Raw genomic sequence first — 11,238 nt, 5'->3', positions numbered from 1 at the left:
GGGGGCGGGGCGCTCAGGGGTCTCTAAGAGCTCGGCAGCCCCTCTGCCCAGGATCTGGCCCTTGGGAAGGGAGAACTAGGGGCGACTCAGCGCCCCGCCCCTTAGCACAGTGACCATGGCCTGATTTCTAGCCCACGTGGCCGGGGAGTTGTCCCCAGGGCCACCGCCAGGAGTCCAAACGCGCAGCCCCAGGGCGGCACTTGCACTCTGACCCAGGCATAGCGGTGAAGGACTCAGGCTCCGCAGCTTGGTTCACATCCTGCCCTGGCGCTGAGTAGCTGGGTCACCTTGGGCAAGTCACTTCCTTTCTGTGCTCTTCCACCTAGCCTCCGAGTAGGATAGGGTTCTTGGGAGGACCAAGGGCCAGAAAGGGCAAACAGCAAGGAGCCCCGAGCCGGCCACAAGGTGATCCCACAGACCCCGCAGCCAGTACCATTCAGCAGAAAGCTGGGTCTGTGTCTCCACCTCCTCACTGGTTGCCGGGCGCGCCCCAGGCACTGCCAATGTGTTGAACTGCAAAGTCACACAAACCCCCACAACCCTGCGGCATCCCTGCCGGGCCGCCATCACAATCCCAGTCACCCTGATGTTTACTACCTCCCTCGGCCCCCCGGGCTTTTGAGCCCACCCCCACCAGCATTCACGCAGTTAACACCTTCCACCCGCAGCACCAAGAGCTGCGGTGGCCCTGCCTTCAGCAGCCACACACACAGTCAGTCACAGAGTCACACGCACCCCCGACGCGCCCAGCACCCACCACGGGACCCGCAGGCTCACTGCATCGCCTGGCTCCTGGCTGTAGGACACCTTTATCTGGTCCCCTTGCACGGTCTCCATCGGCTGCCCTTGGCACCCAGACATCCCTTTGGGGTGCCAGCCCGCTCCTCACGCCTCCGTCGCAGAGACAGGCACACCCGCTGTCTCTTCATGAGCCATCTTCTTGGACCTGAGCGGGGCCGGGGGAGGGGGGAGGGGGCTGCGGGGGCGCGGAGGAGGGAGGGAGGACTTGGCCAGGCGGGCCTCTTTACAAACAGCCACAAGTACCCACCCTCTACCCAGGACCGCCTAGGCAGCGTGGCACCGTGGCCGGGAGGCAGGCCGGGGGCAGGTCCCCTTGGTTCAAATCCTGGTGTGGCCACTTGAGCTGGTCGGGTGTCTCTGGGAAGCTTAACCCCTCCGTACCTCGGTTTCCTCCCCTATAAACTAGAAATAAATCTAAAATTGGAGGGAGAGAAGGATTTCAAGGAGGCCTGAGAAAATTTTAGGGGTGATGGGGATGTTTGTCAGCCTTGCTGGGAATGATGAGTTCACGGGTATATACCTCTATCAAAACGGATCTATGCATTTTATTGTACCTCAGTGCAGTTGTAGAATTCTTCACTACCTCCTAAAGTGGTCTGGAGGCTCAGATGAGATAGTCCATCTGGAAAGACTGAGCATGATGCCTGGCACACGGGGTGCATCATCCCTTCAACACGGAATTTGAGTGTTCCCCGGTGGCCAGGCACTATTCCAGGTGCTGGGGAGACAGCACAAGGCTGGTACACACTCCTACCCTGGAGGAGCCCCTATCCAGAAGGACAGACAGATGCATAAACAGATAAATTAGGAGACAGGGTGACGAGGGAGATTGGGGGTGGGGGGATGGGAAGATAATCCCAAAGCACAAGATTTGAAGTCTAAAGACTTAGAGATAAAACCACAGGACGCTAGGTGATGTTGACCTTGACCTTCTGGATCTTATCCATAAAAGAGATGAGAACAGCCACCATTATTATCGAGGGGACCGTGTAATAGGTCATGTTCTTACTCGACATGTAGCCTCTCCATGCTCCTGTGAGGTATGTTGCTCCTATCTTACAAATGGGGACATTGAAGCACAGAGAGGTTAAGCAACTTGTTCAAGGTCACACAGCCAGTAAGTGGTAGAGACTAGACTCCAACCCAAGCATTCCAGCTGTGGAGCCCCCACGCTTAAACCACCATGCTATGCTGCCTCTTGGCAGGGGATGATTGATGATGATAATTAGGACACATTTTACACTTTTGTGAGCATCAAACACATGAATATGTGTACAAGTGCTTTGCCAACTGAAAGTGCTGTACAGACATGAGTTCTGACTTACAAAGTACTGTAGGAGCACAAAGGAGGGAGCACACGGCTCAGCCTCAGGGGAGGGATACAAAGAGAGGAGGCTATTGGGAGCAGCATCATTGAGCACCCACTTGTCTGCAGGCCCTATGAAGAAATGTAATACAGGAGACCCAGAGCCAGGATTCTGGGACCTACCAGGCTCTTGAGTGAGATAGACACAGATCAATACAGTCCAGATGTCTTTGTGCACTGGTTCGAAGGGGCAGGACAGGGACGGCAGAGGCAGCCGGAACCACAGGGCACCCGGCCTGAATGCCATGCTGAGGAGAACCCCTTTCCTGTACCCTCTCCTTGCAGACACATGCCAATGTGGGGGTCTTTCCACAGGAGCAATTCTCTAAAGAACACCTCCTCCTCTTCCTCCTGTGACTTGACTTAGCACCTCCTCCAGCTAAGCCCCCTGGGCTTGGTACTTGCTCTGGGTTCCCACAGCATGTGCCCCATGGTATTGTCATTGCCCATTTATCAGTCTAGCACTAGAATGAGATCCGGGTGAGCAAGGGCCTCATTCCAGCTCCCACAATACAGCAGTTGCTCCATAAAAGTCTGCTAAAGGAATTAATAAATGAGTAAATATCTGGCCTATTTCTTCCTTTGAGTCCTGGCCCTTTTGGGGCAAAGCTGCCATGCCCTGCCTGAGGGGTGGAAGGGGTCAGGGAGGGGGCTTGTAACGTGAGCCTCTAAATCCGAATGCACAGGGGCACCTCACAGACCTGGAAAGACCCCGGCCCATCTTTGGCATTGGGGCCCTGAGGAATCAGGCTTTCCAATAGGTCTGGGAACCAGTCTGGGAGCTGGTTATGTGGGCTGGGGGCCACACCCCATAACTCTTACCCCTCCCCAACCCCCTTGATAGCTGTGAGCCCAGCAGAAAACCAAGTGGCCACGGCCCTCAGCTAATTGCTGAGGGGCCCGCCCAAGGCCAGGGCTTTTTAGACTGTGTGTCTAGAGCAGTCTAAGCTCTCCTCCATCAAAAACATCTCATACCCTGAGAGTGGGGCTCAGGGCCAAGAAAGGAGCTGGCTTCCATGCCCAGGGCAGACTTGGACCCTCAAGTCCAGATTGGGTATCCCCGCTCTCCTGAGAGCCCTAGCAGTGCCAGGCAAGTGTGCTTTTCCCAGCTTGATGGCCAGGGGATGTCCGGCTCCAAATTGGGGACAGTCCAAGGCCAAGCCACAAATGGCCTGAGGCCCCAGCCCCAGGCTGTATGATGGCAATGGACGCACATACCCCCTCACCATGTAGCTGCAGTCAGCGCGCCCAGAGCCCCTCGCTGCCCTGCCCCCGCCTCCCGGGCTGCAAGGCCTGGGCCTGCTTCACCCTCACCCAGGAAGGGAGCGATTGCAGCGCTGCTGCTCCTTTCGTGGGTGAGGAACCGGAGGCTTGCAGGCTACCGGGGACGAGGCTTTCCAGCAAAGACTGCCCGGGTTCAAAGCCTGCTCTGCCATTGACTAGCCCGTGACCTTGACCTTCACCTTTCTGAGCCTCAGTTTTCTCATCTATAAAATGTGGATAACAATAGTGATCACCTCACGAGGTTAACACATCCTCAGTGTTGAAAGCGTGGCGGGAGCGCTCCACACGCGTTGGTTGCTGGGCTGATTGTTACCGCTCCAGCCATAGGCATATGCGCATGCGCGCAGCCCCACCTGTGGGCTAGGGGAGGAGCCCAAGGCTGGGCAGGCTACGGGCACATCACCTGGAAGGGGGGCGGTCCTCACGTAGAGCCCCCCACCACTTCTGTTGGAGACGCCCACACGCGGTGAGGCTCTGGCCACTGTGGCTGTGAGGACCGGGGAGGCAGGAGAGACCCCAGGAAGGCAGACAGACAGGCAGACAGACCCCCCAGGCTGAGGGCAGCCTGGGGGAGCCCACCGCGCTGCCTCTGCAGCTTTGGGCCTCGTGTCCTGTAGACAAAGGCAAGGGAAGCTAAGTGTTTGTTTTCCTGGGGCTGAGCAATGCATTTTTAGCTCCTCTAGTCTCCAGACAAGGAAGAGGATGTTTGGACGGGACAGCTCAGATCTACCTGTCCTGGAAGCTGGCTGGAAATGGGAGCAGAGCCCCCCCCCCCCCAAACAGGCTGGGAGATGACCCCACCCCAGAGCTGGTGCTGGTCGGCTTTCCCCAGAGAAGGTTCATCCTTATGGCACCCCTGGCTGCTACGGGCGGGGCCTCTGGTACCCGTGACACCTCCCTTACAGAGCATTCGCCCTGGGCCAAGCGCTCTGCATGAGGAAAGCATAGCAATTGTCACCATTCTACCAGCAAAGGAACGAGGCCACTTCCTGGAGGGCTGGTGCCCTTTCTTGTTCAGAACCTGAGGGAGGGGGCACTGAGGCTCAGAGACGGACACTCGCTTGCCCGGCATCACCCAGCAAGGAAGCGGCAGTGCCAAGATTTGAATCCGGAGCCGTGATGCCAAAGCCCACGCTTTTGCTGTCTCCCCGTTATGTGGTGCCCCCCTGTGTGGCCTGGATCAGAGCCGCCCAGCGTTTCATGTCACTTTCCATGCAGAAAACTAAACAAATTAAGTGAGCTACGTGGAGAAGGCTGGGCAGGGCTGGAGGCCGTGGCCCCCCAGGACCTCCCACCACCCCAGGGCGGGGAGTCATTTGTGGCCTCACAGACGGGAGGTTGTGTACTAGATCTGGGTTAGCTGGCCCTTCCCAAATCAGGATGTCCTTGCCGCCCTGTGCTCTGAAGATTCGACTGGGATCAGGCAGGAGGGAGAGAGGGGCGGGCAGGTAGCAGGCAGCCCCTCTTGGTGGGGGTACAGCAGCACGCAGATCCTCCCCAGCTCTCCGGAGGAAGATATTTGTCACTGCAGGAAACATGATGGGCCTGTCAAAAGGATGAGAAGCTAATCACAGTGATAAAGTCACAGATTCATCCTCAATATACCTGAGAGCAAATGAGCCCAGGCCTTCAGGTATAGTCACCCAGTTAAGCCTCACAACCTGCCCATGAGAGAGGAACTATAGCATCCCCATTTTACAGATGGGGAAACCGAGATTGGGAGCAGCTTTGGCACGGTCAAGGATGAGCTAGGGCAGAGCTGGAACTTGAACCTGGGCAGCCTGGTGCCACCCTCACCCTCTGGACGTCTGGGCATCTGCCTGCCAGGCCGGGCAAAGAGGAAACACAGCTGCCCAGTCACCTGGGCCCTGCCCTCCCTCACCCACTGGTTTTGGCTTCGCTCCACCTCTATCTGGGTAGGGCCCTCTGGTGGGCACTAGGCTGGACCCCCGGCTGAAGGAGCCTCCTCTCTCTGCCATGAGCGGTGCCCCACCATGGTGGGCTGGCACTGGACAGGGGAGGCTGCTAGAAAGGAGACACAGATGGCAGGTAATGGATGGTTCTTGCCTCCCTCACTTCCTTTCCGCAGCTTGCCACCAGAGTCCCCATCTCCTCCCACCGCCATTAGGAAGCCCTCCTTTGGGAGAAAGTCTGACACAGCATTGATGTTCAAGCCTCTGTCCCTGCTGTACAAGCCAAGGCTGTTCGGATGGGATACTTGAGGTTCAGAGACATCATGTGACGTGCCCAAGATCACACAGTATGTCAGAGACAGGAATGAGCAACAGTTCTGCCAATGGCAGGGAACCCCAGCCCTTTCCTGCTCGGTGGGGGCGGGGGGGGGGGGCGCAAGGACCCCAGGGCAGTGACTCTAGAAGTGTGGTCAGTGGGAGAGGGAGGGAAGCAGGTGGGTACGAGAGAAGGTTCCGGGAAAAGCTGGAGTTCACAAGGAAGAGTGGATGGCTGATTTTTACCCCAGACCACACTTTTACTTGCGAAGATCCCTCTCCCAGTGCAGCCTTCTCTGTCCTCTCCAACCACATCTCGCTCACTTCCTCACCCATCCGGCCTACCCGCTGGGGAGGTTTCCCTGGAGTGACTTCCCAGAAGTGGCAAGTTGTCCCTTCTCAGCACTGCCCAGAGGCCATTTGAGGATGCTCCCATGTCCTGGATGTATCTTAGTTTCACAACCCCTCACCCCCGAGGCCAGCGAGCTTCTCGAGGGCAGGGATCCTGAGCCCGTGCAGGGGTTTGGATCCATGGGCAAGGACCCTGGTGGTGGGTAAGCCCCGCAGGCCTGGCTTTGAGACCCTGCTGTAACCTGTTACTGGCTGTGTGTCCTTGGGCAGGACATTGACCTCTCTGAACCTCAGTTCCTTCAGCTGCGAAGCAGGATCGCTACATTTGCCTTGCATGGTTGCTGTGAGGACCAGACGTGAGAGTGGTTGCCGAGGTGCCCACCGGTACCTGGTGCGGCGCGGTTGCTCAGCACACAGCTCGGCCACTACCTGTTCACTGTTGTCGATCTCCACACCGTTGCTCCGGAGAGTGTGGTCCGCCGACCAGCCGCTCCTGCACCTGGGGGCTTGTCAGGAGTGCCCAGTGCCAGGCCCGCCCCAGACCTGCCAGGTCAGCATCCGCATTTGAAGAAGACTCCCAGCGGCCCGTGGGCACAGCAGTTTGAGAAGCACTGATCTAAAGGGTAGGTCAAAAATGGTCAAGCAGCGTGATTTCACATGGACCGAACTCATACATCAACCCCCTTGAGCCCCCCGACGATCCAGGGAGAACAAAGTGTATTATCCCCATTTTGCAGACAAGAAAACTGAGTCCTGGGGAGATCACACAACCCTGAATCACATGAGCCCGAGGTCTCCAAGCCAGATTTGAGCCAGTGCCACGGGCTTCAGAGCTGCAACTCCAGGAGTGGCCGTCCTGGGCCTGCCCAGTGTGGAGCTGGGAGGAGCAAAATCCAGGACCCCAGGGTTCTCATCTGTAGAATGGGGTCCCAACACAATCTGACTGTGGGGAGTATGTGCAGACATGCCCTGCCCGGTACCCCAGACTTGTCCTCACAAAGAATTGGGTGTTACATTGCCAGCTCACCTCTCCGGAGCCCCCTACCCTTGAGGGGCATACAGGCCGAGGCAGGCAGGTGGCAGACAGACAGAAAGACGGAGAACTATACAAACACCTTCAGGCGGTGCTTACATAAGTCAATAAGCAAACAGGGCAGCCCAGTGGGAGTGACTAATCATCTTAATGGGAACCACCACCACAGTGGGCATAATGCTCGTTGGGCACAGATGCGCCCCCTGGCCACCAGGGCACATCCCTGCTGACGATGCAGCGTTGTCACCTGTGGTCCCAGGTGGGAGCACGAGGCCAAAGAAGCGAGATCTCCCTCTTCCACCTCCTGCTCCTCCCCTCCTCCTCCTTGGTACTCTGACGACACCTCCTTCATCCTTCCCCAGAGGAGCCCAGAGTTCAAAACCAACCTCCACCACACCCCAGCTGTGTAACCCTGGGTGAGACCCTGCCCTCTGGGCCGTAGATGAGGATAATTCTGGAACTAGCACATTGGGTGATGGGACTAATCTAGCGACTGATTGTAGATGCTTAGCACATAGAGAGCTCTCAGGAAATGGGAACTCTGGTTCCGATTCCCCTGGCTTGGACGAGGCTGTTCCCACCGTTGGCCCCCGAGGGAAGCAGCATGGGAATGGCCGGACCCTTATTACAGATGAGAAACTGAGGCTCCAGAGAGGAAACGTGACTTGCCTGAGGTCATCCTGCTGGTCATTGTTGGAGCAAAGTCAGAGATGAACTTAAGTTTTAGGACTCCCAGAACAGTGCTCAAGGGGAGGGAAAAACAGATAAGTCAGGAAGGCAGACCTCCCAAGTCCGGCCCACCCAGAGTGAGATCTTTTCTCTTGTGGGATCTTGTAGGGGCACGTGGGGGTGAGCGAGTGTGTCTGTGTGATGTGTGTATAAGAGGGACGAGGTGGGGAGGAGGAGGGACATGGGTCTGTGTGCACGTGGGCATCTGTGTGTGTCCATGAATGTACACAGGCCTGGGAGGGAGGGGACGAAAACATTCCTGGGCAGCCAGGGATGCCCACAGCGGGGACACCCAGGGCCGGCTGTGGGCCGGTGGGCCCTGTGTGCAGGCGCCCCAGGCCTCCCCTCCCTGAAGACCACCATAGGGTGGAGGATGCATCTCAGCCTCCACCCGTCATCTCCCCATCCACCGCCACCCCACCTCCCCCAGCTCCTTCCTGTTTTGATGGAAGGAAAAAATTTCAGCTTTTTCCTTCTTTATTTTTCCAGACGGGTGACTCGCTCGGGAAAGGAATTCCCCCCTCCCCAAACCATCATAATACCTATATATCGATGCCATAGATCCAGGCCCATCCTGTTGTGCTGGGATAGTCACAGTTATTTTTGAGTGCTTTACGGGGGTGGTACCCCAGGGGAGGTGATATGGGGGGTGCTCAGCTGCCTTCTCCCAGCCCACATCCCCCCCTCCCAGATTCCTCCCCACCCCCTCCCAGTCCTCCCTGCCTGAGTTCTGGGAGGAGGGAAGGAAGCCTGCTAAGCCAGGGTATAAATAACTCAGGTGGTTACTCAGCTCCTGAGAACATGATAACATGAGTCATGATGTGAAATCAAGAGGAGCAGCGAACAGCCTTGGGCCACCGCCCGGGGCAGGGCGGTGGGGCTCCAGGCAGAGGGGGTCTGGAGCCCGGGCACTGGCAGTGGGCAGGGCCCAGGAGGACAGGCGAGGCTGCTGCCCCATGTATGGTGAGAGACAAGCCTCATCTGGGCTCAGACGCTCAGGTTACTCACCTGCAACTATGGGCGGAGGGAGGGGGCCTGGGCTTCATTCCCAAGGCCCTCCCTGAGCTGGGAAGAGGAAAGAGGGCAGGGCCCACAGTGAGCATCCTTGGTCCTCTCCCTGTGCCCGTCACAGGTCAGTGGGAAGATCGGGTCCATTGGAACTTCTAGTCCCCTCCCCCCATTTCCAAGGGCAGGTGGCCCAAGGAGTTCCCTGGGCCTCAGTAGGACTTGCAGGAAGGACTCGCAGCCTGCAAGGTGGGGGAAAAGGCTCCTTCTCCATCCAGGGAGAAGGCCTCGAATGGAGGACAATCCCCACCCTCTTTTGGCTGCCTGGCCGCAGTGTGGGCATGAGGTGTGGGTGCAGAAACAGGACACCGTCAAGGAGCAGTGGCCTAGCACTGGCCGTGTGAGGAGCCCAGGCAGCTAGGCAGGGCCACTGGCCCAGTCTTGGGCTCTGGCAGGCAAGGGTCAGAAGCCAGCTCCAGCCCCTGCCCACTCACCCAGGGAAATCCTCGGCTTCAGGATCGCCTCCAGAGCAGGGCAGGCTTGGACCCTGGGTTGCCATGGCAACGAGTTCTGGAGCCTGCGCAGGCGGAGGCACCCTCCTCTCATGTCCCCCCTGCAGCTGCCTGGCCTTGCAGGGAGAGGGCTTTGCCCGGGTGAGGGCCCGTAGCACCTGTCCTGGTTGGGAGGGCAGCGGGCTCGGGCGCAGCTGACTGCTGCCGACCCAGGCTGGGAATCAGGACACGGCATCTGTGTGGCCTGGGCAGCTCGTTTGCTGGGTCTGAGCCTCAGGCTCCTGGCCTGGAAGATGGTAGACTAGGGAGGGGGACTAATGGCTGTCCTGACCCTTGTGAGGGTCACACAGCTGAGCAGTTATCACCCAGAGCCCCATTCCTCATCTCTAAGGCATCCTCCTTCCCACCTTGGGCCTTAATCCCAAGGGCAGCGCCCCCAGCGCCTGCACCCACCCACTGGCTCTGCCCCTAGGACCCTTGGCGTGCCTTCTCCCCCAGCAAGGAGCGGGCCACCCCGCCCACCCCCCACCACCCCCCACTCTGCTTGCCCAGACAGCTTGGCATGGCTCAGACCCAGCCATTCAATGGACAGCCTGCCCTCTGGCCCCTCACGAACAATGGGGACTCCAGGAATATTGTCCCGCCTGGGCTGAATCAAACGCTCTAAATTTAGCCCATCTCATGCGTCCTCTGCTTCCTGCCCCTGCTGCCCTCCTTTCAAGACGATGAGGTCACCCCAGAACTGCCTGCCCCAGCAGCCAGACCCAGGGGGTTTCCAGGTCCAGGGCTGCTCTCCTGCTCGTGGGGAGTGGGCGGCCAGGGGATTCGGGGGCCAGGGGTCTTCCTGCCCTGCCTGCCCTGCCCCTCAGGCTGCCCGGCCCTGAGCTGAGTCCCCGAGAACTTCAGCACCGGCCTGGGCGGGGAGAAGCTGCAGAGGCAGAGGGGCGGGCGAGCTTCCAGGGAAGAGGCACATGGTGAGGAACCAGGGGCCTGGGGCGTGTGGGAATACGCACAAGGTCTCCAGCCGTTCGCTGAGAAAAGACTGGCTGAGTGCGGGCTGCATGCCCGGCCCAGCGCTGGGGAAAGAGCGGACCTGCCCTCCCGGAGCGTGGACAGTACGGAGGAAGAAGGACAATCAGCAAGTGAACAGTCAATGACCAAGATCGCTTTCGTTTTGACACATGTTATGAAGGAAATAAATCAGAGAGATATGATCACGAAACCGGGGTGGGGTGGCTGGCCCAGATTTAGAGAGAGGGTCAGGGGAGGCCTCTCGGAGAGGTGACATTTGAGCTGAGACTTGGATGGCCAGAAAGAACTATTCGAAGAGCTGGGTGGGGCTGAGCCCTCCAGGCCAGAGGAGGGGCAAGGGCAGACTCCAAGGAGAGAAGAAACGTGTCTGGTTTGGGGCAGTCTGGAGGCCAAGAGTCCACTCCCAGGAGGGAGAGGGGCAGGCCCAGGGGGCAGGAGGCAGCGGGGGCCAGATGGGGAAGAGGCCAGAGCAGCATCCCCTGAGCGAAGGGAGGCACCCTCGTCGGGGTGAGGGGCAGGAGAGCCCCAGCCTCCCAGAGATTTAGGAGGACCTGTTGGCTGCTTGCTGTGTGGAGAGGGATCAGCAGGGAGCCCGGGGAGGAGACTAAAGTCACAGCACCTTGGGATAATAAACACTGTTGGCTGGAGGGCACCTTCACGATTTTCCTGCTTCGGCCCTCTCGTGAGTCTCTGAGGCCCAGAGAGAGCATGTGTCTGCCCAAGGTCGCACAGCAAGTGGGAACTCTGCCTGGAAAACCTTTTATGGAAGAGGAACTTGGCCACCTGAAAAGGATGTGTCTTTTCAAGACCGCCGTGTGTGAGACGCTGCCCTCCGCCCAGGCTCCTGCTGGGGTGTGGGTGAGCAGGCCAGAGATGCAGTCCCTGGAAGGCGGTGGT

The sequence above is a fragment of the Neomonachus schauinslandi genome, chromosome 5 (genome assembly GCF_002201575.2).
Source record: "Neomonachus schauinslandi chromosome 5, ASM220157v2, whole genome shotgun sequence".
NCBI lineage: Eukaryota > Metazoa > Chordata > Mammalia > Carnivora > Phocidae > Neomonachus > Neomonachus schauinslandi.
The sequence above is the reverse complement of the archived record's forward strand: the minus strand, read 5'-3'. Positions refer to the sequence as shown.